At 42.0% G+C, this 21,752-nt stretch overlaps 1 protein-coding gene across 3 annotated transcripts in view; it reads left to right on the top strand.

Moving 5' to 3' along the window:
* Window positions 1-21,752, top strand: part of LOC138794600 (T-box transcription factor T-like) — an 82,522-nt gene that overhangs the window by 19,209 nt on the left and 41,561 nt on the right. For 2 of the 3 annotated variants that reach the window (XM_069973370.1, XM_069973368.1), the window contains exons 1-2: window positions 6,876-6,951; window positions 7,295-7,360. The gene's annotated coding sequence lies outside the window, so the exon portion shown is untranslated. Of the gene's footprint in view, window positions 1-6,875; window positions 6,952-7,294; window positions 7,361-21,752 lie in introns of those variants that run through there. The other variant, XM_069973367.1, reaches the window with a different exon arrangement.

Here is a 21,752-nt window from a genome sequence, read left to right as displayed (position 1 = left end):
GTGTCAGCATATCCCACATCACCATCCACATCAGTGTATTATCTATGTGTAACACTTATACATCCCTGGTGTCAGCATATCCCACATCACTATCCTCATCATCTATGTGTAACACTTATACATCCCTGGTGTCAGCATATCCCACATCACTATCCACATCAGTGTATTATCTATGTGTAACACTTATACATCCCTGGTGTCAGCATATCCCACATCCATGGATGCCCTCACCATCCTCATCATCAATATGTAGCCGTTATTCGGCTTTGGCTTTCTACTATTTCACTAAACGCGCCTGAAAGATTGATAGAATTTGTTTTTCTCCTGGGGGCTAGGTTCACACGCTGTAACTGTGCGGCTGTATTTTTTATGCGGCTGTAAATGTGCGGATGAAACTCCGGCCGTGGGAAAAAATAGACATGCGGCTGAAAACATACGGTCATTTACTTTGAAATCTGGTTCAACTAAAAATAACAAAAAGCAGGGAAACAGTTTACATGAATCGCTATTACCGGGGTTTGCGATCCTCTGCACTATAGCCGATGTCTCTCATGGTTAATATATTAAAATAATAAAACACATTTTCGTTGTAATAAAGTCCCTTTCGTTGTTCAATAATTAAATTTAAACTAATCCATCATTGTGCAATTAAATATACTGTTAAAATAAATAGATATATAAATAAATGTATATTTATATATATATTTATTTTTTGACAGTATATTTAATTGCACAATGATGGATTCGTTAGAAATAAATTATTGACCAACGAAAGGGACTTTATTACAAAGAAAATGTGTTTTATTAATTTAATATATTAACTATTAGAGGCATCGGCATTCGGCATCATTGCCGGCTATTTTTGAAGTACTCCGTACGGACCGCCTGTCAATCCTCGGCCGCATGTCCAGCCGCAAACAATGGTCTTGTTAATTTTTTACGGGTCCGTTTACGATCGGGCCGTAGATTCATACATAGTGTGCACTGTGCAGCCGTATATCCTATACTTTCCAGCGTACGCATGAACCACCAAAAATACCGCCGCACAATTACAGCCGCAAATACAGCCGCACACTTACATAGTCTGAACCTGGCCTTAGACTGCGTTCACACCTACAGGATCTGCAGCAGATTTAAAGTTACAGATCCTGTATGTGTGAATAAACGCTTAAGAAGTTTATGAGACACCTAGGAATAATTATATGGGGTCACTGCGTCACTTGTACTATGTCTGTGCAACATGGCGGCAACCAGAAGGTAGGACGACCATACCAACCATCAGCTAAATAATAAATATACACGTAGGGGACAATTATCAGGACGGGAGTACGAGTATGAGTATGAGTACGCCAGTCTTAAAGCCCCGCCCCCATTTCCCAGTCAGACTTACAGAGAGGCGCACGCCCGGCACTGGCATCGTGCAAACATCTACAACTGCTCTGAAGCCGAGGTAAACTTTTGCCTGGTTTATGTCCGTTCCCAGGCGTAAATCTGAATAAATCAGGTGCAGGAGGCCACGCCTCCTCCCTGCCTGTCACAACCTGCCAAGGGCGCAAAATAATAAATCCCCCCCGGCTGGTAATATCTGTGAAATGTGCCGCCATCTTACAAAGATACCAAACAGTATGAGGCCATCACCAGGGAGAGGCAGAACATACTTCATCTCAATATATATATACTGTATATATACAGTACACCTTCATACAGCACCTTAAAGAGTCACTGTCGTATTTTTTTTTTTTTGCAGAAATCAATAGTCCAGGCGATTTTAAGAAACTTTGTAATTGGGTTTATTAGCCAAATCTGCCATTATCTGCATGTAAAAAGCCTTTTCCCAGGTCCCCCCCTCCTTCCTCTTTTTCATCCACTCTGAAAAATCTGAAAATTGTGACTTGTTGCAGGAGTCGTCCCCTGTCTGCTCTATGGAGAGGGGAGGGGGGAGGAGGAAGGAGTTAGCCGGCAGCAGAAAGCAGATAACAGAGGATTACAGGCACGGAGCTGGGTGACAGCTGTAATCCGAGCTCAGACAGGTCACTGGTGATGGTCAGTAGAGATATCCCGTGAGGGATTTGTAGATTAACTCTTTGTTGTCCTGTTTTGGTCTTTTCTTTAGCTCTCTCCATAGGAGAACAATGAAGACAGGGGGGAGAGCTTCAAACTGCTTTTTCATGATAAAAATGCATTTTTCGGATAATAAACCCAATTACAAAGTTTCTTAAAATCGCCTGGACTATTGATTTCTGCAAAAAAAAAATTCACGACAGTGACACTTTAATATATGATTCTCTACAACTCAGAGGACACTTCATTCTTAAAGGAGCTGTTCACCTTTTTCTTTAAAAACACCTGGTGTCAGAAAGTTATATAGATTTGTAATTTACTTCTATTAAAAATTATCTGGTCTTCCAGTACTTATCAGCTGCTGTATGTCCTGCAGGAAGTGGTGTATTCTCTCCAGTCTGACACAGTGCTCTCTGCTGCCACCTCTGTCCATGTCAGGAACTGTCCAGAGAAGCAGCAAATCACCATAGAAAACCTCTCCTGCTCTGGGCAGTTCCTGACATGGACAGAGGTGGCAGCAGAGAGCACCGTGTCCGACTGGAGAGAATACACCACTTCCTGCAGGACATACAGCAGCTGATAAGTACTGAAAGACTGGAGAGAATAAAGAGTAGTGGGACATGAAAACTTAACGCATCAAACATGAGGTTTATTTACAGTGTTAATAGCACACACCATACTTTATAGTAGTACGCCCCCTCTGGTGCAATGCTGTACCAATGATGGATATATTATAGTCCACAAGGTGTAGTTAAAGCCGACCATCTATAGTTGAGGAGCAACAGGTCCCTTATAGACCAGTGCTTCTCAAACTCTTTCTACTGGAGCCTCATCCAACAGACCAAGACAATGCCCGGGCTTCACCAGACTGACCAAGAGGGCGCCTGGGCCTCACCAGACTGACCAAGAGGGCGCCTGGGCTTCACCAGACTGACCGAGAAGGTGCTGGGCCTCACCAGACTGAACAAGAGGGCGCCTGGGCCTCACCATACTGACCAAGAGGGTGCCTGGGCCTCACCAGACTGACCAAGAGGGTGCCTGGGCCTCACCAGACTGACCAAGAGGATGCTGGGGCCTCCCCAGACTGACCAAGAGGGCGCCTGGGCCTCACCATACTGACCAAGAGGGTGCCTGGGCCTCACCAGACTGACCAAGAGGGCGTCTGGGCCTCACCAGACTGACCAAGAGGGTGCCTGGGCCTCACCACACTGACCAAGAGGGCGCCTGGGCCTCACCAGACTGACCAAGAGGGCACCTGGGCCTCACCACACTGACCAAGAGGGCACCTGGGCCTCACCACACTGACCAAGAGGGCACCTGGGCCTCACCACACTGACCAAGAGGGCACCTGGGCCTCACCAGACTGACCAAGAGGGCGCCTGGGCCTCACCAGACTGACCAAGAGGATGCCGGGGCCTCACTATCTGTGGTGAGAGTCCATTTAAAAGCTGAGAGTAATGCTCGGGCCGCCTGTCACCCATCTCCCAGGCTCTAGATACTAATAAAGCAAGTACAGAATAAATGAATAATGTTGCTAAAATGCAGATCATAGTTACTTTTGTGAGATCTGCCTCCCCGCTGGGCCTCACCAGCAACTAGGGGGCGCCTCACAGTTTGAGAAGCATTGCCTCATAGCATTCTATAGCATTAGTCTCAGTGTGTCCATATGCCACATGCAGTACAGGGGTGACCGTCATTCAGTCCTTCTTCTTCACTTCCTGTGGGTTTTTTTTAATATGTAGTCCTGACAGGTTTCATTGGGGGAATGTGGTCAATGATCATGGCCTTAAAGAGACTCTGTCAGCAGGGTTATGGCGTCCTATCTCAGGGTCAGCAGGTGTATGGCGTCCTACCTCAGGGTCAGCAGGGTTATGGGGTCCTATCTCAGGGTCAGCAGGGTATGGTGTCCTATCTCAGGGTCAGCAGGTTATGGCGTCCTATCTCAGGGTCAGCGGGTTATGGCGTCCTATCTCAGGGTCAGCAGGGTTATGGCGTCCTACCTCAGGGTCAGCAGGGTTATGGGGTCCTACCACAGGGTCAGCAGGGTTATGGGGTCCTACCTAAGGGTCAGCAGGGTTATGTCGTCCTATCTCAGGGTCAGCAGGGTTATGGGGTCCTATCTCAGGATCAGCAGGTGTATGGCGTCCTATCTCAGGGTCAGCAGGTGTATGGCGTCCTATCTCAGGGTCAGCAGGGTTATGGCGTCCTATCTCAGGGTCAGCGGGTTATGGCGTCCTATCTCAGGGTCAGCAGGTGTATGGCGTCCTATCTCAGGGTCAGCAGGGTTATGTCGTCCTATCTCAGGGTCAGCAGGGTTATGTCGTCCTATCTCAGGGTCAGCAGGGTTATGGGGTCCTATCTCAGGATCAGCAGGTGTATGGCATCCTATCTCAGGGTCAGCAGGGTTATGGCGTCCTATCTCAGGGTCAGCAGGTGTATGGCGTCCTATCTCAGGGTCAGCAGGGTTATGGCGTCCTATCTCAGGGTCAGCAGGGTTATGGCGTCCTACCTCAGGGTCAGCAGGGTTATGTCGTCCTATCTCAGGGTCAGCAGGGTTATGGCGTCCTATCTCAGGATCAGCAGGTGTATGGCGTCCTATCTCAGGGTCAGCAGGGTTATGGCGTCCTATCTCAGGGTCAGCAGGGTTATGGGGTCCTATCTCAGGGTCAGCAGGGTTATGGCGTCCTATCTCAGGGTCAGCAGGGTTATGGGGTCCTATCTCAGGGTCAGCAGGGTTATGGGGTCCTATCTCAGGGTCAGCAGGGTTATGGGGTCCTAACTCAGGGTCAGCAGGGTTATGGCCTCCTATCTCAGGGTCAGCAGGGTTATGGCGTCCTATCTCAGGGTCAGCAGGGTTATGGCGTCCTATCTCAGGGTCAGCAGGGTTATGGCCTCCTATCTCAGGGTCAGCAGGGTTATGGCGTCCTATCTCAGGGTCAGCAGGTGTATGGCGTCCTATCTCAGGGTCAGCAGGTTATGGCGTCCTATCTCAGGGTCAGCAGGGTTATGGCGTCCTATCTCAGGGTCAGCAGGGTTATGGCGTCCTATCTCAGGGTCAGCAGGGTTATGGCCTCCTATCTCAGGGTCAGCAGGGTTATGGCGTCCTATCTCAGGGTCAGCAGGTGTATGGCGTCCTATCTCAGGGTCAGCAGGTGTATGGCCTCCTATCTCAGGGTCAGCAGGTGTATGGCGTCCTATCTCAGGGTCAGCAGGTGTATGGCCTCCTATCTCAGGGTCAGCAGGGTTATGGCGTCCTATCTCAGGGTCAGCAGGGTTATGGCGTCCTATCTCAGGGTCAGCAGGGTTATGGCCTCCTATCTCAGGGTCAGCAGGTGTATGGGGTCCTATCTCAGGGTCAGCAGGTGTATGGCGTCCTATCTCAGGGTCAGCAGGTGTATGGCCTCCTATCTCAGGGTCAGCAGGTGTATGGCGTCCTATCTCAGGGTCAGCAGGGTTATGGGGTCCTATCTCAGGGTCAGCAGGTTATGGCGTCCTATCTCAGGGTCAGCAGGGTTATGGCGTCTTATCTCAGGGTCAGCAGGGTTATGGCGTCCTACCTCAGGGTGACATAAACTAGTGACAGAGAAGCTGAGCAGGATGAGGGATCACTTACATTGTTCTGTGCAGCTGATCCAGAGATCTCCTCCTGAATAACATGGACAATAAGTAGTCCTCTCCATTGTGTGCATGTGCTCAGTAGTCCTGGATATTCATGAGAAGCAGAAAACTCCATCTACCAGCTGCTGATTGGCAGTTATCTGTCCATGCTGTGTATAGGGAGTCACCTGTCACTCAGCAGCTGGAGGGTGGGGAAGGGGTGTGGCAAGAATCCTATTCTCCTGCATATTAGGAGAACGGCTGAACAGAATGATGTAAGTAATACACCGATCTGTTCAGCATTTCTGTCACTAGTTTATGCTGCCCTCATTTAAGGTGAAATAAAGATAGTGACAGATTCCCTTTAAAGAGGTTGTCCACCTTAAACTAACAAGAAGAGGTCCGACCCCTGCACCCCCTGCTGATTGTTATGCAGGTTGCTACTTCCTTTGTAAGATATTAGAGGGGGAATCAGGTATACTCAGGTTTTACTATGACTCCCAATACTCCAGTGTTATGAATGACTGCAGCAATCTATGGAGGGAGATCTGGGCTGTAACATATTAGATTATTAGTTCTAACACAAGTGTCACTATACTCTGATGTCCTGCTCCTGTGTCCCTGGGGTAGGCTGTTAGGGCGGCCTGTCTAAGGCCCGGGGTCAGATCTACTAGATCAGCCCCGGGGTATCTAGCTGAAGGCTTTTATCCATCGCTCACGTCTCTAAAAGGTCTCTCTGTCAGTAGGATTTTGTACAGTCCTGTTGTTTCCTTCACTGAAAGTCAAATCAATATCCAGGAAATGGATCCGGCCTTTGTAGTGTAATCTGAAGGGAAGCGCTGCAGAGTCTGTTGGCGCCATACAAAGAAATAGTGCTTAAAAAATCCCTATAAAGCAATCCGTATTCTTCTTCTTCTAGATATTATTCTGAGATTAATACAGCCCGAACCGCTTTGCACATAGACTCCTTTCAAACGGCATTTCGAAGCCGTTTTTTTGGTTTCAATCGGATTTGTCGTTTTTAAGAAATTTACATTTAAAGGCCCCTAATTTCCCATAGGAAATAATGGCCACACAGTACAGCATTAACAGCCAATCACAGCACATATGCAAATAGCTGAAATATAGCAGCCAATAGAAATAAGGTTTTGTCAGTCACTGCCTCACAACATCCACACAGTCACATGTCCACTATTGGCCAATAGAAGATGGAAGGTCCTTAACGATTATGTCTCACTGACATGAGTAAGATTGTCATGGTAACCGAGCAATGGTCTTTACCAATATGAGCCGGTAAGTCAGTGATGTAGCAGAGCTGAGTCGGTGGTGCAGAAGAGCTGATACCCGCCACATTCACTTATAAAGGGAAGCTACCAAAGTTGCTCAGAAAGGGAAATTGCATAAGTTGCTCTTAAAAGCACAGTACTAAAGTAGCTTTTACAAGGACAGTACATAAGCTGGTCTTTAAGGGACAGTATATAGGTCACTCTTAAAGGGGCGCTCTTTTCAAGCAATATGCATTTCCCTGGAAATGCAAATCTAGTTGTTGTTGTTATTATTATTATTATGTAATCTTCTCATCAATGCCATCAGTAATACATGAACCATCAGTCATTGTATTTTATTCCCTTTGCAGATGAGGAATAAGTCATCAATGAATCTTGATCCCCGGAGCTCATGGCTGAAGCGACAGGATAAATAAGTATGACACTATTCCATGTTAGTTACAAAAATATTAGCAAAAGTGGGAGCCAGGCCGGCCCTCATAGCATCGCCCCTCATAGTAATGACCCTCATAGCATCGCCCCTCATAGTAATGACCCCCATAGCATCGCCCCTCATAGTAATGGCCCCCATAGCATTACCCCCCATAGTAATGGCCCTCATAGCATCACCCCTCATAGTAATGGCCCCCATAGCATCACCCCTCATAGTAATGGCCCTCATAGTATCGCCCCTCATAGTAATGGCCCTCATAGTATCGCCCCTCATAGTAATGGCCCTCATAGCATCGCCCCTCATAGTAATGGCCCTCATAGCATTGCCCCTCATGGTAATGGCCCCCATAGCATCACCCCCCATAGTAATGGCCCCCATAGCATCGACCCTTATAGTAATGGCCCTCATAGCATCGCCCCTCATAGTAATGGCCCTCATAGCATAGCCGCTCATAGTAATGGCCCTCATAGCATCGCCCCTCATAGTAATGGCCCTCATAGCATTGCCCCGTAGCTTAAAAAAAAATTCTTTCACATCACTTGGCGTCAGAAAGTTATAAAGATTTGTAATTTACTTCTATTAAAAATCTCCAGTCTTTCAGTACTTATCAGCTGCTGGATGTCCTGCAGGAAGTGGTGTATTCTCTCCAGTCTGACACAGTGCTCCCTGCTGCCACCTCTGTCCATGTCAGGAACTGTCCAGAGCAGCAGCAAATCAAGATAGAAAACCTCTACTGCTCTTCTGACTTGAAAGAACACACTACTTCCTGCAGGACATACAGCAGCTGATAAGTACTGTAAGACTGGAGAATTTTAAATAGAAGTAAATTACAAATTCTTGCTGAGCAACCCCTATAAATGGCTGCACAAATGATAGAGCGATCATTCATGTGGCCCGAGCTGTGTAAGAGAGTCCTAGTTCACATTCTGTTCATTTGCAAGTGAATAAAATATCTATTGTTGTTTTTACTTCAGAGAACACATCAGGTTTTTGTCCCGGTAATGATGTGACTGGTGGAGGGGGAGGGGAGGGGGCGGCGTCAGCGAGGACAAACATTCAGATTGCAGTGGTAAGTGAAGTGTGTCGGGGCCAGTGTGATGGAAATGTCTATTGTCTTCTCATCAACGTAGCTGAGAATTAGAGCAATGGCGAAGAGCTATAGGACGGGCATTTTCTTTATTTATTTTAGAAACTTTTATTTTAAGTACAGTGACAGTATGGAACCCCCTGCCACAGGGTACTTTGATGGTTAATTCATGTACTAAACTGATCATATCAACCAATCACAGCTGAGTGTGCAGCACTGCTAAATGAAAGCTGAGCTGTGATTGGTTGCTATATGCAGTTTACACCAGTTTCTATTGTATTGATGTATCTTGATGTATTACTGACTGCAGCGGGACAGGACACTGATTGGCGTCTCAAGGCAGCTCAGCCATTCAGCGGCCGAGGCAGGACCCCGCTATGACTGCTGAATCGCTGAACTGCCTTGAGACATCAGGTGTCAAGCGACAGCTCAGACCAGGAAGCGGCAGCTGGACGGGAGATCCGGGACCCAGTGCTAAAACCAGGGAGGTAAGTGACCGGCGGCCTCAATATCCTCCTCCCCACCCCCTTCTGAGACCACTGATGTAAACAAGTCCCTGACTGGAATCTTATGCAATATGTAATGTCCAGGTCAAGTTACTTGTGTCCTTACTTAACCCTCCTGGCCTCACAGAGAGCAGATATGGTGCAGAGACAGCTGTCCAGAGAGGGGGAGGGGGGAGGAGGGGGTTAAGAGCAGAGACAGACTGAACAGCCCAGACACAGATTGTTGTGTCTTCAGCAGAAACAGCAGCTGAGAACTGGGGGAAGGAGACTGAATAGATAATAACAAGTATGGAAGGAATTGTCAGTCTGCAGGAGAGGGGATGATTCAACATATATTTTACCTGAGTGGACTACCCCTTTAAGGACCAAAAGCCCATTTAATAAAATATGAATTGTCTCACTTTATTTTGTAAAAAAACGTTGTGATGCTTGAACCCATCCAATTGATTCTGAGAGTTTTTTTTGTGGCATGAAAAATGTAAATAATTAGGATTTATCAAAGTTCCAAATTCTCTGCTTATAAAAAAGAGAGTCCCACTGCACAAATATTGGAAAAATTCCCATTCACAATTTGTCCTCTCTATGCTGCCATCGTTCCATAGACATCTCTTTACTTTTGTAGGACGTCAAAAGGAGTAGAAGGTTTCATCAAATTTTCATGAACATTTCCAAACTTTATTTTATTAGGGACCAGTACAGTTCTGAAATGCACCCCCATACTGTAAAAAACATCATTTGCGAAATTTTTTTAACCCTTTATTTGGGTCACAGAAACTAATGCCAATTGGAGCGTAAATTTTAAAGTTTCAATTATTTGTGCAATTTTATAATATATAACCGGTATAATCCATAACCCATTTTTTTGTAAGAACAGATTGTAATGAAAAAAATTTAACTCAACATTTATTAGTCCATTCATGTGTTTTTTTATAAGTATCACACACAGGCCTCAGAAATAAAGAACCACTTTGCAGATTTCGGGCCTTTAAAGCTTTTATTAGTGTTTTTCAGGCTTTGTATTGGATGGCAAAGAGCAGAGGTGCCAAAATATAGGAAACCCCCCTCATATTGGAAACTAAGCCCCTCAAGGGATTCATCTGTGGGCATCGTGAGCATTTACACCCCACAAGTGTTTGAGGAAGGGAACATTTAGGCTGAGTTCACACTAAAATTTTTGATTACAAAAAATTGATGGAAAGAACGGATGTATTTAGGTGCATCCTTTTTGATCTGTCTTTCCATTGACTTACATTATAAAAAAAAGTTTTTGTGTACATTAAAAAAAACATGCATTTTTAAAGCTATGATTTTTTTTTACCAACAGCGCCGTGTGAGGGCTCATTTTTTACAGGATGAGGTGATGTTTTTAGTGTTACCATTTCAGGGTACATGCGCCATTTTGATCACTTTTTATGTCATTATAGGGAGGAGTTTGTAATTTTTGACAGTTTTTATAGATTTTGGGGGCTAAATCATGTGATTATTTTATTGCCAGCTTTGTTACATATGTGTTGATTTTATTTTTTTCCCTAAATTGATCATTTAGAGGGAACATATCAGGCAGTGGCGGCCGCCTCGTTATATAGACAGCCGATATGATGTCTATGTACTGAGACGTCTTTGCCTGATATGTTCCTGAAGTGGGGACATAGCCCTAATGTGGGACACTGTGTGTAAAAGGGAATGAGGGGGGAATTTTTTTATTTTTGTGTATTTTATTTACTTTATTTTATTTGTTGCTTTATGTTTTTTACGTTCACTTTTTTTTTTACTGTACCACTATGGGACTTCACTATGTGACCTGCTGATCCGTAATATAGTAGACAGCAGTGCGATCTCCAGTGCAGTGTATGATATGTCAGTGTTAGGCTACGACCACACAACGTCTAAAGAAAACAGCTGTCAAGAGGCCATAAAAAGACGTGGTGTGATTGTAGCCTGATCTGTATACTGACAGATGCCGCTGATCCCACTCTAATTCCGATGAGTGGCAGCCATAAGGGCGACACAGGTCTCTCTGCTGCTAACAACATTTGTGTGGGGAACTGCAGGGCTGTCTAAGCCCTGTGGTTCATGATCCCCTGCTCTGGCTGCACAGTGCTATACAGAGCAGCGTTCTGTTCCCCACCCCCGGGACTGTATAGAAGTATATACAGTACATGTTGGGAACAGGACCCTGTTCTGTACAGCAATGTATGGCAATGCTTGAACAGGGCAGAGGGCTTAGTCAGCCCTGCAGTTCCTGACACAACGCTGGTAACAGCAGGGGGGCCTGTGTTGCCACTTACTGCTGCCGCTCAATGGAAGTTCAACAGTAGCTAAAAACACATTTATACATTTAAACAATAGGAGAACAAACAGTTCGGCACTCACCCATATCCTGCAGAGCTTCAGTATATTCCATATGGATAGCAGTGCAGGGAGGGGAGAACGACAGATACAGGCTTCCTGACCCCAGCCACAGGCTATGCTACCACTTTGGGAACATATCAGGCAAAGACGGCCATCTCGTTATATAGATCGGCCATCTCGTTACATAGATCAGCGGTTTCATTTTATAGATGGACGCAAAAAATGGTCATGATCACTATTAGTGGCCGTCTTTATAACGAGACGGCCGCCTTAAGGTATCTTCACACACGATGGCCGTTTATATTGGATGTCCAACATTCAACAGCAAATAAGGGACGTTATTGGCCATTAAAGGTTATCCGTCCAATATAAACGGGCGTCATTTCAACGGTGTGTGAACATAGCCCAAACCTTATCACCCTGTAATGCGTCTACAAATTTCAATTTATGGAACGCCGATAAATTACATAGTTTGTTGATTGTTGTTCTGTGACCTGAGTAAAAGAAGTGTCCGTGTGGAGCCGGCCGTCACAATTGATGACTATTGCTACCAATGGCCGAGAGGATGTCACATTTCCATAAATCTACTGGCAGCTCAGGGTAGGTTCACACTGCGTTTTCAGCATCCGTTTAACGGATCCGTTTTTTTTAGCGGTCAAAAAAGTAGTGTCAACAGTACTTTATTGTGCGTCAAAAAAAACGCATCCGTTTTGATCCGTTTTTTTTTATAATGGAAGTCAATGGAAAAACGGATCAAAAACGGATGCACACAAATGCATCCGTTTTTTGCAATCCGTTTTTTGCAAAAAACTGATCCGTTAAACGGATGCTAAAAACGCAGTGTGAACCTAGCCTCAGTCTCTATCAGGCCGGGGTCATGCAGCGTTTTTGCCGTCCGTTTAACATATCCGTTTTTAAATGATTGAAATTTTCAACATACACAAAAAAAAAACGCGGTCAGCCAGGTTTCTGTGTACGCTAAAAAAAAGGAAAAAATGCATTTGTTTTGATTTTTTTTTTTTTTATAATGGAAGTCAATGGAACCATCTGTTTTTGCATCCTTCTTTTTCCCATAAAGCCTAGACGTTAAACGGACGGCAAACACGCAGTGTGGACGCGGCCTGACAGTCTTTTCGTCAATGAGAAATCACCAACTGTTGACTGTAAAACTTGGACATGAACCATTTTGTTGGTGGAAACCAGTCGGGTGTATGAGCAGCTGGAGAAGCAGAAGAAAAGTAACAACTGAGGAGGCTGAGGAGGAGGAAGGAAGTGAAGGTCTCAGCTGTAATTAGAGACTGTTTTCTAAACACAGAGCTCGTCCGTCCCTCATTGTTATTCAGAAAGACTGAGGACACTTTGCTGGGACCGGGGGATTCATGCTCAATGTTTTTCTGCATTTAAAAGAGATTTGTTTCTATTACCGAGATCCCTGTGAGACGGACGGATCCAAGATTCTGCAAGTGTTAAAGGATTCACTCACCACAGGGGATTTATATCATAAAATCTAAGGGTAATAACCAGTGGCGGTCTTTGGCACCAAGCACCCCAAGCGATCGCTTGGGGCCCCCAACATCCAGGGGGGCCCCCACGCCCCGCTCTTGTGCTCAAGACCGCTGGACAGGGCCGCTGCCCTGCTCGCTGCTGCCGTCTGAACTGTAACTATGAGCACTCGTTACATGCAGCAGCACTGACAGGGCGGGAGACATTGGCTCCCCTCCTGTCAGTCACTCTTGTGGCCGCAGGAAGTGTTTTACCTGCGGTCACAAGTGGCCGCTCTGTCCTTGTGGTGCCAGTGACATCACTGGAGCATCGGCGCCAGGACAAGGGGAGTGCGGCCTCTTGTGATCGCAGGGAAAACCCTTCCTGCGGCCACAAGAGTGAAGAGAAGAGGAGACGCCCGGACCCAGGTGAGTATAAGTGTTTGTTTTATTGTGTTATATACTATATGGGAGGGGGAGCACACAGGGGTCTGTTTAACTGGGGGAGCGCACAGCGGGGGTCTATATAAATGGGGGGAGCACACAGGGGGGCTATATAACAGGGGGAGCACACAGGGGGGCTATAGACTACTGGGGCTTCACAGAGGGGTCTATATACTACTGGGGGCAGCACACAGGGGGTCTATATACTACTTGGGGCAGAAGAATGGGGTCTATATACAACTTGGAGAGCACACAGGAGGTCTATATCCTAGTGGGGGAGCACACAGGGGGCTATATACTACTGGGGGAGCACACAGGGGTCTATATACTACTGGTGGGGCACACAGGGGGTCTATATAGTACTGGGTGAACATACAGGGGGTCTATATACTACTTGTGAGGCACACAGGTGGTCTATATATAACTGGGGGAACACACAGGGGTCTATATACTACTGGGGGAAGCAAACAAGGGGTATATACTACTGGGGGCAGGACACAAGGGGTATATACTATTGGGGGCAGCATACAAGGAGTATATATTACTGGCGGTAGCGCATAAGGGGTATATACTACTGGGGCAACACACAGCGGTCTATTGTTTTGGAACGCGTGTCGAGGGGGGGCCCCAGACATAACTTAGCTTGGGGCCCCAGAAATGCCAAGACCGCCCCTGGTAATAACCTGCAGAAGAAGAGATGGGGAGGCCGAGGTATCCCAGACATTATGCATGTTATCCGGTAGCATCATTACATGTGTGATGGGGAACGTGTCATTTACTCACCAATCCCAATCGTAGGAAGACGAATTACATCTATTCAAAAATCTCTGGTCTTCTAGTACTTATCAGCTGCTGTATGTCCTGCAGGAAGTGGAGTATTCTCTCCAGTCTGACACACTGCTCTCTGCTGCCACCTCTGTCCATGTCAGGAACTGTCCAGAGCAGCAGCAAATCCCCATAGAAAACCAACCCTGCTCTGGACAGTTCCTGACATGGACAGAGGTGGCAGCCCCCGGCAACCAATCAGATTCCACCTTTCATTTTCCAAAGTCTGTGAGGAATGAGAGGTGGAATCTGATTGGTTGCCCCCCCCATCACCCTATTACATATACTGCCCCCCTACCTTTGGGCCACCCTATATATAGATAATATTGGAAAGATTATATCACCGGTATAACACAGACCTTCGGTGCTCGAGGTTCACGCCTGGTTGGTGTCAGGCCAATGATCCACCAAAGGAAAAAGCTTTTATTCCATATCCGGCGCAGTGCGGGGAGCCGGCAGGTACCAGACGGGTTTCATGCACATGCAGCAGCTCTTCCTCACTGATTCTCTCACTACTAACACCCTCATTTCAATAGCAAACATCACAGGTGAACACAACAGGTGTGTAAATCAGTAATTAGAAGAACAATTGTGTGTAATAAATACTAAATGCAGCATCATCTGTATATACAGTAATGTAGATGGATACGCAATGGCCGATAGATGTATACTGGGGTTATAATGGGGAAACATGTCAGGTGGACATATTGTGTAGTCACATATTACATGTAGATCTATCCTTATAGTATACATGTTCCTGTGTATATATCCTAGTAGTATACATGTTCCCGTGTATATCCTAGTAGTATACATGTTCCTGTGTATATATCCTAGTAGTATACATGCTCCCGTGTATATCCTAGTAGTATACATGTTCCCGTGTGTATATATCCTTATAGTATACATGTTCCCGTGTGTATATATCCTTATAGTAAACATGTTCCTGTGTATATATCCTAGTAGTATACATGTTCCTGTGTATATATCCTAGTAGTATACATGTTCCCGTGTGTATATATCCTTATAGTATACATGTTCCTGTGTATATATCCTAGTAGTATACATGTTCCTGTGTATATATCCTAGTAGTATACATGTTCCCGTGTGTATATATCCTAGTAGTATACATGTTCCCAGGTATATATATCCTTATAGTATACATGTTCCCGTGTGTATATATCCTAGTAGTATACATGTTCCCGTGTATATATCCCAGTAGTATACATGTTCCTGTGTATATATCCCAGTAGTATACATGTTCCCGTGTGTATATATCCTAGTAGTATACATGTTCCTGTGTATATATCCTAGTAGTATACATGTTCCCGTGTATATATCCCAGTAGTATACATGTTCCTGTGTATATATCCCAGTAGTATACATGTTCCCGTGTGTATATATCCTAGTAGTATACATGTTCCTGTGTATATATCCTAGTAGTATACATGTTCCCGTGTATATATCCTAGTAGTATACATGTTCCTGTGTATATATCCTAGTATACATGTTCCCGTGTATATATCCTAGTAGTATACATGTTCCCGTGTATATATCCTAATAGTATACATGTTCCTTTGTGTATATATCCTAGTAGTATACATGTTCCCGTGTGTATATATCCTAGTAGTATACATGTTCCCAGGTATATATATCCTTATAGTATACATGTTCCCGTGTGTATATATCCTAGTAGTATACATGTTCCCGTGTATATATCCCAGTAGTATACATGTTCCTGTGTATATATCCCAGTAGTATACATGTTCCTGTGTATATATCCTAGTAGTATACATGTTCCCGTGTGTATATATCCTAGTAGTATACATGTTCCTGTGTATATATCCTAGTAGTATACATGTTCCCGTGTATATATCCCAGTAGTATACATGTTCCTGTGTATATATCCCAGTAGTATACATGTTCCCGTGTGTATATATCCTAGTAGTATACATGTTCCTGTGTATATATCCTAGTAGTATACATGTTCCCGTGTATATATCCTAGTAGTATACATGTTCCTGTGTATATATCCTAGTATACATGTTCCCGTGTATATATCCTAGTAGTATACATGTTCCCGTGTATATCCTAATAGTATACATGTTTCCGTGTATATATCCTAGTAGTATACATGTTCCCGTGTATATATCCTAATAGTATACATGTTCCCGTGTATATATCCTAGTAGTATACATGTTCCCGTGTATATCCTAATAGTATACATGTTCCCGTGTATATATCCTAGTAGTATACATGTTCCTGTGTATATATCCTAGTAGTATACATGTTCCTGTGTATATATCCTTATAGTATACATGTTCCCGTGTATATATCCTAGTAGTATACATGTTCCTGTGTATATATCCTAATAGTATACATGTTCCTGTGTATATATCCTAGTAGTATACATGTTCATGTGTATATATCCTAGTAGTATACATGTTCCCGTGTGTATATATCCTTATAGTATACATGTTCCCGTGTATATATCCTAGTAGTATACGTGTTCCTTTGTGTATATATCCTTATAGTATACATGTTCCCGTGTGTATATATCCTAGTAGTATACATGTTCATGTGTATATACCCTAATAGTATTGATGTTCCAGTGTATATATCCTAGTAGTATACATGTTCCCGTGTGTATATATCCTAGTAGTATACATGTTCCCGTGTGTATATATCCTTATAGTATACATTTTCCCGTGTATATATACTAATAGTAAACATGTTCCCGTGTGTATATATCCTTATAGTATACGTGTTCCTGTGTGTATATATCCTTATAGTATACATGTTCCCGTGTATATATCCTAATATAATACATGTTCCTGTGTATATATCCTAGTAGTATACATGTTCCTGTGTATATATCCTAGTAGTATACATGTTCTCGTGTATATATTCTAGTAGTATACATGTTCCCGTGTGTATATATCCTAATAGTTTACATGTTCCCGTGTATATATATCCTAGTAGTATACATGTTCCTGTGTGTATATATCCTAGTAGTATACATGTTCCTGTGTATATATTCTAATAGTATACATGTTCCAGTGTATATATCCTAATAGTATACATGTTCCCGTGTATATATCCTTATAGTATACATGTTCCCGTGTGTATATATCCTAGTAGTATACATGTTCCTGTGTATATATCCTAGTAGTATACATGTTCCTGTGTATATATCCTAGTAGTATACATGTTCCTGTGTATATATCCAGTAGTATACATGTTCCCGTGTGTATATATCCTAGTAGTATACATGTTCCCGTGTGTATATATCCTAGTAGTATACATGTTCCTGTGTATATATCCTAGTAGTATACATGTTCCCGTGTATATATCCTAGTATACATGTTCCCGTGTATATATCCTAGTAGTATACATGTTCCCGTGTATATCCTAATAGTATACATGTTCCCGTGTATATATCCTAGTAGTATACATGTTCCCGTGTATATATCCTAATAGTATACATGTTCCCGTGTATATATCCTAGTAGTATACATGTTCCCGTGTATATCCTAATAGTATACATGTTCCCGTGTATATATCCTAGTAGTATACATGTTCCTGTGTATATATCCTAGTAGTATACATGTTCCCGTGTATATATCCTTATAGTATACATGTTCCCGTGTATATATCCTAGTAGTATACATGTTCCTGTGTATATATCCTAATAGTATACATGTTCCTGTGTATATATCCTAGTAGTATACATGTTCATGTGTATATATCCTAATAGTATACATGTTCCCGTGTATATATCCTAGTAGTATACATGTTCCCGTGTGTATATATCCTAGTAGTATACATGTTCCCGTGTGTATATATCCTTATAGTATACATTTTCCCGTGTATATATCCTAATAGTAAACATGTTCCCGTGTGTATATATCCTTATAGTATACATGTTCCCGTGTGTATATATCCTAGTAGTATACATGTTCCCGTGTGTATATATCCTTATAGTATACATGTTCCTGTTTATATATCCTAGTAGTATACATGTTCCTGTGTATATATCCTAGTAGTATACATGTTCCCGTGTGTATATATCCTAGTAGTATACATGTTCCCGTGTGTATATATCCTTATAGTATACATTTTCCCGTGTATATATCCTAATAGTAAGCATGTTCCCGTGTGTATATATCCTTATAGTATACATGTTCCCGTGTGTATATATCCTAGTAGTATACATGTTCCCGTGTGTATATATCCTTATAGTATACATGTTCCTGTGTATATATCCTAGTAGTATACATGTTCCTGTGTATATATCCTAGTAGTATACATGTTCCCGTGTATATATCCTAATATAATACATGTTCCTGTGTATATATACAGTAGTATACATGTTCCCGTGTATATATCCTAGTAGTATACATGTTCCCGTGTATATATATCCTAGTAGTATACATGTTCCTGTGTGTATATATCCTAGTAGTATACATGGTCCTGTGTATAAATTCTAATAGTATACATGTTCCAGTGTATATATCCTAATAGTATACATGTTCCCGTGTATATATCCTTATAGTATACATGTTCCCGTGTGTATATATCCTAGTAGTATACATGTTCCTGTGCATATATCCCAGTAGTATACATGTTCCTGTGTATATATCCCAGTAGTATACATGTTCCTGTGTATATATCCTAGTAGTATACATGTTACCGTGTGTATATATCCTAGAAGTATACATGTTCCTGTGTATATATCCTAGTAGTATACATGTTTCTGTGTATTTATCCTAGTAGTATACATGTTCCCGTGTATATATCCTAATATAATACATGTTCCTGTGTATATATACAGTAGTATACATGTTCCTGTGTATATATCCTAGTAGTATACATGTTCCCGTGTGTATATATCCTAGTAGTATACATGTTCCTGTGTATATATCCTAGTAGTATACATGTTCCTGTGTATATATCCTAATAGTATACATGTTCCTGTGTATATATCCTAGTAGTATACATGTTCCTGTGTATATATCCTAGTAGTATACATGTTCCTGTGTATATATCCTAGTAGTATACATGTTCCTGTGTATATATCCTAGTAGTATACATGTTCCTGTGTATATATCCTAATAGTATACATGTTCCTGTGTATATATCCTAGTAGTATACATGTTCATGTGTATATATCCTAATAGTATACATGTTCCCGTGTATATATCCTAGTAGTATACATGCTCCTGTGTATTTATCCTAGTAGTATACATGTTCCTGTGTATATATCCTATTATAATACATGTTCCTGTGTATATATACAGTAGTATACATGTTCCTGTGTATATATCCTAGTAGTATACATGTTCCCGTGTGTATATATCCTAGTAGTATACATGTTCCTGTGTATATATCCTAGTAGTATACATGTTCCTGTGTATATATCCTAATAGTATACCTGTTCCTGTGTATATATCCTAGTAGTATACATGTTCATGTGTATATATCCTAATAGTATACATGTTCCCGTGTATATATCCTAGTAGTATACATGTTCCCGTGTGTATATATCCTAGTAGTATACATGTTCCCGTGTGTATATATCCTTATAGTATACATTTTCCCGTGTATATATCCTAATAGTAAACATGTTCCCGTGTGTATATATCCTTATAGTATACATGTTCCCGTGTGTATATATCCTAGTAGTATACATGTTCCCGTGTGTATATATCCTTATAGTATACATGTTCCTGTGTATATATCCTAGTAGTATACATGTTCCTGTGTATATATCCTAGTAGTATACATGTTCCCGTGTATATATCCTAGTAGTATACATGTTCCCGTGTATATATCCTAGTAGTATACATGTTCCCGTGTATATATCCTAGTAGTATACATGTTCCCGTGTATATATCCTAATATAATACATGTTCCTGTGTATATCTACAGTAGTATACATGTTCCCGTGTATATATCCTAGTAGTATACATGTTCCCGTGTATATATATCCTAGTAGTATACATGTTCCTGTGTGTATATATCCTAGTAGTATACATGTTCCCGTGTATATATATCCTAGTAGTATACATGTTCCTGTGTATATATTCTAATAGTATACATGTTCCAGTGTATATATCCTAGTAGTATACATGCTCCCGTGTGTATATATCCTAATAGTATACATGTTCCCGTGTATATATCCTTATAGTATACATGTTCCCGTGTGTATATATCCTAGTAGTATACATGTTCCTGTGCATATATCCCAGTAGTATACATGTTCCTGTGTATATATCCCAGTAGTATACATGTTCCTGTGTATATATCCCAGTAGTATACATGTTCCTGTGTATATATCCTAGTAGTATACATGTTACCGTGTGTATATATCCTAGAAGTATACATGTTCCTGTGTATATATCCTAGTAGTATACATGTTTCTGTGTATTTATCCTAGTAGTATACATGCTCCTGTGTATTTATCCTAGTAGTATACATGTTCCTGTGTGTATATATCCTAGTAGTATACATGTTACCGTGTGTATATATCCTAATAGTATACATGCTCCTGTGTATTTATCCTAGTAGTATACATGTTCCCGTGTATATATCCTAGTAGTATACATGTTCCTGTGTATATATCCTAGTAGTATACATGTTCCCGCGTGTATATATCCTAATAGTACTCATGTTCCCTTGTGTATATATCCTAGTAGTATACGTGTTCCCGTGTGTATATATCCTTATAGTATACATGTTCCCGTGTGTATATATCCTAGTAGTATACGTGTTCCTTTGTGTATATATCCTTATAGTATACATGTTCCCGTGTGTATATATCCTTATAGTATACATGTTCCTGTGTGTATATATCCTAATAGTACTCATGTTCCCTTGTGTATATATCCTAGTAGTATACATGTTCCCGTGTGTATATATCCTAGTAGTATACATGTTCCCGTGTGTATATATCCTAGTAGTATACGTGTTCCCGTGTGTATATATCCTTATAGTATACATGTTCCTGTGTATATATACTAGTAGTATACGTGTTCCCGTGTGTATATATCCTTATAGTATACATGTTCCTTTGTGTATATATCCTAGTAGTATACATGTTCCTGTGTATATATCCTAGTAGTATACGTGTTCCTGTGTGTATATATCCTTATAGTATACATGTTCCTGTGTATATATCCTAGTAGTATACGTGTTCCCGTGTGTATATATCCTTATAGTATACATGTTCCCTTGTGTATATATCCCAGTAGTATACATGTTCCTGTGTATATATACTAGTAGTATACGTGTTCCCGTGTGTATATATCCTAGTAGTATACGTGTTCCTTTGTGTATATATCCTTATAGTATACATGTTCCCGTGTGTATATATTCTAGTAGTATATGTGTTCCTTTGTGTATATATCCTTATAGTATACATGTTCCTGTGTATATATCCTAGTAGTATACGTGTTCCCGTGTGTATATATCCTAGTAGTATACATGTTCCCGTGTGTATATATCCTTATAGTATACATGTTCCCGTGTGTATATATCCTTATAGTATACATGTTCCCGTGTGTATCTATCCTTATAGTATACATGTTCCCGTGTGTATATATCCTAATAGTATACATGTTCCCGTGTGTATATATCCTTATAGTATACATGTTCCTGTGTATATATCCTAGTAGTATACAT

The sequence above is a fragment of the Dendropsophus ebraccatus genome, chromosome 6 (assembly GCF_027789765.1).
Source record: "Dendropsophus ebraccatus isolate aDenEbr1 chromosome 6, aDenEbr1.pat, whole genome shotgun sequence".
NCBI classification, from domain to species: Eukaryota; Metazoa; Chordata; class Amphibia; order Anura; family Hylidae; genus Dendropsophus; species Dendropsophus ebraccatus.
Note: the sequence above shows the minus strand (reverse complement) of the source record. Positions and strands in the feature narration are given on the sequence as shown.